The sequence below is a fragment of the Armigeres subalbatus genome, chromosome 2 (genome assembly GCF_024139115.2).
Source record: "Armigeres subalbatus isolate Guangzhou_Male chromosome 2, GZ_Asu_2, whole genome shotgun sequence".
NCBI lineage: Eukaryota > Metazoa > Arthropoda > Insecta > Diptera > Culicidae > Armigeres > Armigeres subalbatus.
In genome coordinates, this window is record NC_085140.1 from 93,806,883 (window position 1) to 93,815,147 (window position 8,265).

Sequence of the window (8,265 nt, forward strand, 5' to 3'; positions counted from 1 at the left end):
TCCATACTGAGGTATGGGGGCCAGCTTGGGGCACGGCCCTGCGTATTAACTGCTACAGAACGAAGTTAGAAAGTACGTATAGGCTCATGTGCCTAAGAGTTGCGAGCGCGTACCGTACCGTGTCGCACGATGCACTCTGCGTCATCACCGGTATGATGCCTATTGACATCGTTATCGGTGAAGACATAGAGTGCTTTGAAATGCGCGGCACGAGAGGCATCCGCAGGACTGTCAGGTTGGCCTCAATGGTCAAAATGGCAGCGTGCGTGGGACAGTTCCACTAAGGGTAGATGGACACATAGGTTGATACCGGAGATAGGTACGTGGGTCAAGAGGCGCCATGGGGAAATCACTTTCCACCTGACCCAGGTCCTTACAGGCCATGGTTGCTTCAGACAGTACCTACACCGGTTCGGACACTCGGCCTCGCCCGAGTGTCCGGTGTGCGTTGGTTTAGAGGAAACGGCGGAACACGTGTTGTTCGTGTGCCCGCGTTTTCGCACAATGCGTGACCACATGCTTGCCACATGTGGTCTGGACACTACCCCGGACAACCTAGTTCGGAGGATGTGTAAAGATGAAGTTGGCTGGAACGCCGTTTTATCGGCTATCGTCCAAATCGTCTCGGAGCTACACAGAAGGTGGTGCGTGGACTCGAGGAATGGCTAGTTCAGGCGCAAATAAGAGGTGGTCCAAGGGTTCGGAGTCGGCTTCATGGGTCATACCGGTGCCCTGTGGTCGAACTCGATCCTTTTACCGAACAAGTGGCCGCGCGAAGAACAACATGGTATCGTCGCTTTCACGGCGTTGGTCAACCGGGCGGGTTCCGAGCCCGAGGACGGAAAGGGGTCCTCGTCAAGGCTGGGGCAGGCGTAGGCACCGCGTCGGCATGTCCCTCTGTGTGCTGGCGAATAGGCCCTATCGCAGAGAGGTCAATTTGGGGTGCACGCGGCATCATCATTCTTGATACCAGTCGTGCAGAGGGAAGCAGGCGCGAAGTCGACCCTGCCCACCTTCCGAGGACATAGTGCGTGGTAAGGCCACCTGGAAAGCCGGCAATGCGCTGGCACAATACCATGGTGTTCTTCTAAAAAAGCGAGTCACGATGTTCGATGCTGCAAGGACACGCAGCTAACCTCGAGGGTGCGTTATGCACTGGCCCCCCTTTGAAGCATTACTTTCTGGTTGTACCGAAGGGACGATGGGCTTGGCGGCAATGGAAACGGTTTAGCGGGTCGGGGATGCAGTCCTGCCTCGTTGGAGGTGGCCCCTAACCCCGCACTTCCTGGTCAACCCAGGATGTCTGTTGAGCAGATTCCCCCTCCATTGTTTAGGAAGAAAAAAAAACTCTTACTTACTCACTCTTACTCTCTCACTCCTACTCCCTCACTCAATCAGACTAACTCACTCACTCATTCAATCGTAGATTCTAAGAATTGGATCACGCTTCATCCGGAAACCGGTGCTTTTACTATAGCGACCAAGGAGCAACTTCAACCTTGTTGCCTTTGTAGCCTTGCTGACGTGGACCGCAGTTACCGCATTGGGTGCAGTTGAGCTCCTCAACAGTCAAATCTGAAACACATGCAAGTTGGCGCCCATTACCGCTTGCGGAAAATTGGATACTATACAGCGTTAAAACACTTCCAGGTGAAGGGCAATCTATTGTTGATTTATATGAATTCTGAACAAACTTTTATTGAGTAACATTTGTTTCACCGAAATGAAGTATAAACTTGAAATAAGGACTTATTCGGGGTACTGGCTCTTTCGAGGTTTTGTCCCATTCGGGGTAATGGTATTCGGAGTAGTGACTCATTCGGGGTAATGGCATTGTAGGTAGTGTCATAGAGTCCCTTCGAACTATTGCATTAATTGAGGTACCCCCTTTTGAAAGAAGGCCCTCAGGCCTCTTGATAGGCTTCTGAGCCTCTTGAAAGTAGGCTTTCGAGCCTCTTGAAAATAAGCTTCCGAGCCTCTTGAAAATAGGCTTGCGAGCCTCTTGAAAATAGGCTTCCGAGCCTGTTAAAAGGAGGCTTACAAGCGTCTTGAAAAAGGCTTTCGAGCCTCTTGAAAGAAGCTTCCCGAGCCTCTTGAAAGGAGCCATCTGAGCTTTTTGAAAGAAGGCTTCCAACTTTTTGAAAGGCGGCTTTTGAGCCTCTTGAAAATAGACTTCTTTAAACGGGCGTCTTTAAACAAGGCTTCCAGCTTCTTGATAAGAGGCTTTCCACTCTCTTGAAAGCAGGCTTTCGAGCCTACTGGAAAGAGGCTTATGAGCCTATTGGAAAGAGGCTAACGATCTTCTTGAAAGGAGGCTTCGGAGCCTCTTGAAAAGAGGATTTCGGGTATCTCAAAGCGAGGCCTCTTGAAAGAAGACTTGCAGGCCTCTTGAAAGGAGACTTCTAAGTCTTTTGAAACGAGATTAGCAAAAATCTTGAAAGGAGGTTTCCAAGCCTCTTGAAAGAAGGCTTCTGAACATTTTGGAAGGAGCCCGTCGAGCTGCTTGGGTGAATGCTTCCGAGAAGCAAAGCGCTCCGATGGAATAACGTTCGCCGCCGTTCCAAACTGACTATCTACAAAACGCTCATTAGACCGGTAGTTCTCTATGGACACGAGACCAAGAACCAACGCGCACTTGGAGTTTCGAAAAAAAAACTGTTGCGTGCCATCTATGCTGGGGTGCAGATGGTGGAGGAGGCGAATGAACCACGAGTTGCATCAGCTGTTGGAAAAACCATCCATCGTTCACCCCGCGCATATTGGAAGACTACGGAGGACCAAGCACGTAAACGGAACAGGTAGTCATATGGCTACTGCTTTTGCCTCATACGCAGGAGGTAAACATATCCCAAGTAACAATTTCCATGCTTCTTGGATTTATCTAATTCTTATTGCGGACTTATGACAGCAATCACGAAGCTGATTGCTCAGTTTTATTGGCACTCTTATTGCTATCAATAAACCTCCCATAAGTCTGCTGAAAAATGCTTTAAACGTCAAATGCCTATTGACCATATGAACAGATCTATGGTAGTGATGAAGAGCGTAATAAATCCAATTTTCAACGCTCGAATAAAGCTACAATTTTTGGTCATAATGTGGTCAAATGAATTACCCCCATAAGAATGTTTGTATTGCGAAGAGTTTATGACGGTGTTCTATACAAGCAAAATTTTTCTGATCAAATTCCATGATGGCCATATTGAAAACGGAAAAGCATTTCGCAGTCAGTGAAATATATCACTGAACTGCATGATTTAACAAAATTTTCACCGCTTATCATACTTTTTCCGATAAATAATTTTATTAACTCATAGTTTGGGCAAAAATACTAATCGATTTAGTGGACATCCTAGATGTTGTGGTAATCAATATTTTCAATTTATTTCCCTGAACTACTTTATATGGCCGGCGCGTGGTGTTCAACCTTATTTTTTTCACAACATTTGACCATAAAACCGGAAGCGCACTTCTTTTTAATGGTACTGAATCGAAAAACAACCTGAAATAAAATATTATTTTGTTGACATCATCATAATTTTCATCAACAATCCATTTTGTTATTATTTTTCTGCAAAGATTTGTTTCTCTTTTTTTTAAACAACATTTTGACAGCTGCCGCAGCCAAATTCCCTTTTTTGCGGGTGGTTTAAAAAGGGTTTCTAAATGCTCTTATAATAGGTTTATAGCGGTTATCTGGAGAGGGCCACTTGGCAATATCTTACTCTTATAGTGGTCATCAGAAGGTTGCCGTGTATTACTCGGTTTTATTGTTAGATCTTATAAATTGATCTTGAAAACCATTCTTAGAGCGGAATAAAACTTAAAATGTTACTTGGGATGGCTTCCAAACAGTCAGGGTTCGAATTTCTCACTCACTTACGTGACAACAGATCTCTCCACTATCCATTTTATCCGGATAAATCACAGTGCGATAAACTCCGGCACAAGCGATGGTGCGAAAAATTGTTATCCCTCTTTCCATGTTTCGCGAAAATCAAATGCTATTTACCTCGCCTCTCCAAACTGATTAAATTTGACGATGCGCAATGTTAGGTAGAAGGTTCAATACAGCAGTTTTTCTCTTAACTTTCAATCAGTTGATGTGGTGGCGTAGTTATAATGGGCGCTCTGAACATTTTAAAATTGTTTTGGGTTCGAATCCCGTCGCGGTTCTTAATTTTTGTAAATATGCTTGTAAAATTTATCTGTAGAAGTGACGGGAAGGAAAATTTGGTGGTGCAAAATTAAATTATCTGGCGAGCCGGCGCTCACGAACTTATCACCCGTTATCCGAACCGGATAAAAATGTTATGTGAGAATACTTCCTCACAGGGGAACATGAAAAATCATACTTCGATAAATGGATTAATCCTAGGTTTTTATTCATATAAGTGAGAATTTTGAACTGCCAACAGTATAAATCATTAGTTTTCTGTGCAGTGTGCCAGGAATCGGGTCCATAGGCCCAAGTAGTGATTTACCCTATGTAGTTTAAAATAACATCTAAGGGCATTTTCTTCACTTCCGCTCAACTCTTAAACGTTGCTTACCCATATGGTGAAACCGAATTGAAAGACCTAAGGGAAAAAAGGGCCTAAGACAAACCGTTTTGACACGAATGCCGAGCATGACTCATATTCCAAACACTCGTTTTAAATGGCAATATTAACTTTATTCTGAAAGTTCTTTCTAAAGGATCATATATTCATTTATAATCTTCATCGTCCGTACGAACAAACGATAAACGCCGTTGTTTGGAATGTGATTCATATCCGGGATTTGAATAAAAACGGTATACAATGTGCATAACTTTATCCGTCGTCATGCCGCTAGCTCTGCTCACTGTAGGGAAGGATGGTCCAAAATGCCACCTTTAACCTTTCGATATTTTAGCCAATATAAACCGGGATACCAAAGTATTACTTCGTGTTAGTCCCGTTAGGCTGGGATATGGATACTCTGAAGTTGTGCGTAACGGTGTAAATCCGGTCATATCGCCAGGCTCTGTACAACACTGAAGCTGACAATATGACGTCCCTAACCTCGAATCCCAAGGTGTCAGGCGACGCGTGCTGAGGGGATGAATGGCCTGCCTGTAATACTGGGTAGACACTCTTCGTGTTGCATTACGGAGTCAGATCTACCACACTGTGCTCTAGTTCTTATTATTCTTGTTAATACTTATGAGTGATGGTCAGAAGAGTATGGAACGACTATAACTTGCTTTTAGATTATCCATTTTTTGCGCCTTTTGGATGGAGTCAATGGAGTAAATTGTAAAAACGTAACTCAATCTTAGGCTGGTTTTCGAAGCCGACTACATGAATCTCCAAGCTCCAGAGCGCTGATTATGAAAGAAGCGGATACGAATTCAGTGGATCTGCTGAACCCTCTGACTGATTGGAGCTCTGTGTAAAGGTGAGATTCGGAAATGCCAAACGCAATGAAATTAGATCTCTATACAAAAACCAATTCGGAACTTATAAGAAGAAGCAAAAATATGTTTGAACTTCAGTACCGATGCATGGTCAAAATCAATATTATCCCACTTATTGTTGAGCCGAAACTGATTGAGGGGCGCGCCTTTGAGAGTTGGTATAACCAATTTTTCGAAGGGTACCTTAATCTAAAGAGGCCTTACATTAAGCTTGAGAAATATATGAATAAAAAACTCAAAGGTGACTTAGGACTACGTAGCTATTCGAAATTGATGGTATTTGCCATAATAATTATTTTCTGTCGTTTTATTAACATTGAATAAACTGCTCGGAGGCCAACTGAATCAAGAAGTCGAATAGTTGTTCCCAGTTGGATGGACTTTGAGTCTCTAACAGTGGAATTAGCATTACTCATCGGCCGCTGAAGCCAATCGACTGGCCTTCAGTCGGGGACATCACAATCCTTACTTTGCCACGTACGCTTACATCGCGGGCGAAAACCAAACGTTGCAAATAAATATATTTGCGTTTGGTTTCACGCCACTTCTGATTCTGTTTATTTTTCTTTATTTCGACCAAAAAGGTCTTTATACAAAAGAAGATTGCTTCGACAATCCGATATGAACTTTCTTCAAAGTGCAAAACTCAATCGTAACTAGCAAATTTGATAGCGCGGCGGAGGGAGATGATGCAATTAATTTGAACGGATGGAATCACTAACAGCAACCAAGCCACCACGTTGAACCCGATGCCGCCGAAACAATCCATTTTCGCAATCAACTCTTTCTTTCCATAAAATGCTGATCCTGAGAAGAACCAATTTTCTTTTCCCAATTTCTTTCCAATAACTAGCTGCATCCAAACGCTTGTCATCACCTTGCGTTGAAATTGTCCGACCGCCACTTGATGATTTTTCGCTAAGCCTCCACATCCACCATTTGGTATAAATTTTCAGCATTGCCACTGCCACCCACGTCCGCTCCGCTGCATCGAATGTCGAATCGCTCTTTGTGGAGTCTCGATCAAAATGGCTCGCACGCGCCAAGCAGCAGCTTTCTTGTATGTAATAAATTAAGCCCGTTAGCCCCGCCCCTTTGTGATCTGATATAGGTGTATATAATGTGCACTCATAACGATTAATGAAGGGGCGGGGCTAATGGAATTACTTCATTAGATATAAGAAAGCTGGTTTTCGGCGCGCGCGAGCCATTTTGATGGGGATTCCGCAGACAATGTCGGAGAATGTTATTTGCCACTGCCTTGCAAGCGGGAAAAAATGCAACAAAAATAAATAAGAGATTTAAAAAAATAGGTTTTACGTAAAACAAATCAAAACAAGGCACGTTACATTTTTTAGCGAAGAGTCCTAGTTGGAAAACGCATCATAAGTGAAAAAAAATTGTTTTGCACTTTTTTCCCAAGCAATTTTGTCAAAAATCCAAAAACCAAATATACAAGAAAGGCAAAGTATTTTTCACGCTAATCACGCCATAATCGAACACATGAGATTCAAAATAATCATTACCAATGGGAAAAAATATATCTTCGTCGTCATTTTTCAACGAATTATAACTGAAATCCATCTTCCACTCGAAACTTCTGTTCGTAAAAAACCGTTCTTAAATTGACATTTCAATTGGTATGGCTCAAATTCATCTGGGGGATTACTAGGTACTAAATATAATCACAACATGGGAAATAATAAATAAAGCTTTTGTTAATAATCAGAATAACATATAATTTGTTGGTGGCAATATAATTGCCACTGCCTTATAAATGGTTAAATCGCTCTTTGCGGAACCCCGATCAAAATGGGTCGCTCCGGAAAGGAGCTTGTATTCAATAAATTAAGCCCGTAAATTTTAATGGATGCAATCACTAACAGAAACCAAGCTACCACGCCAAACGCCGATGCCACCGAAACAGTCCATTTTCGCAATTAAACCTTTCTGTTCAGAAAATGCTAGTCCTGAGAAGAACCAATTTTCTTTCCCCAATGCGCTTTCCCAATAATGTAATAAAAGCTTCGCCACTGGCGGCACGGGATCGCAACTGTGCTATTTTTATAGGCAACCCTTTCTTCATATAAAATGCTGGTTCGTTTAGGTTGAATGATCTGCAGCAACACACCGAGGACCACCACCAAAGCGATGAATTTCCGTTGAAAATGTTATGCGCCTCCGTGATGCTGTGTCCGCTCCGCTGCGATCATTTTGATGCGTACGCTTTGCGTGAAATCTTGTTCAAACTGAGGATTAGATCCAAAACCACAAGTGATTGATTTTTGATGTCTGTGCTAGTGATGCATGTACGTGATTGGTTGGTTTACCTATTTCTAAACTTTTGATCAATTTTCGATAATAAATAGTTACAAATCAGTATTTTCATACAAAGAAGCGTTGACTCATCCTTGATCGAATGGTCCAAAAAAATTGAAAATCCATCGAGAAACGGCTGATATATTACAGTTTAAAGTCTATCATATTTTCGTGACGGTCCCTGATTTTCGCAATCGTAAAGTGTACCCCACTTAGGCCCTTCTTAGCCATGCGGTAAAACGCGCGGCAACAAAGCAAGACCATGCTGAGGGTGGCTGGGTTCGATTCCCGGTGCCAGTCTAGGCAATTTTCGGATTGGAAATTGTCTCGACTTCCCTGGGCATAAAAGTATCATCGTGTTAGCCTCATGATATACGAATGCAAAAATGGTAACCTGGCTTAGAAACTGTTGAAGTGCTTAATGAACACTAAGCTAGAAGGCGGCTCTGTCCCAGTGTGGGGATGTAATGCAAATAGGAAGTGTACCCCAATATAGAAAAGACAGA

The 8,265-nt window shown here is 43.0% G+C and overlaps 1 protein-coding gene across 1 annotated transcript in view; it reads left to right on the forward strand.

Annotated features, from left to right (window-relative positions):
- Positions 1 to 8,265, forward strand: part of LOC134210055 (uncharacterized) — a 923,126-nt gene that overhangs the window by 483,671 nt on the left and 431,190 nt on the right. The gene's annotated exons all lie outside the window — the stretch shown is intronic.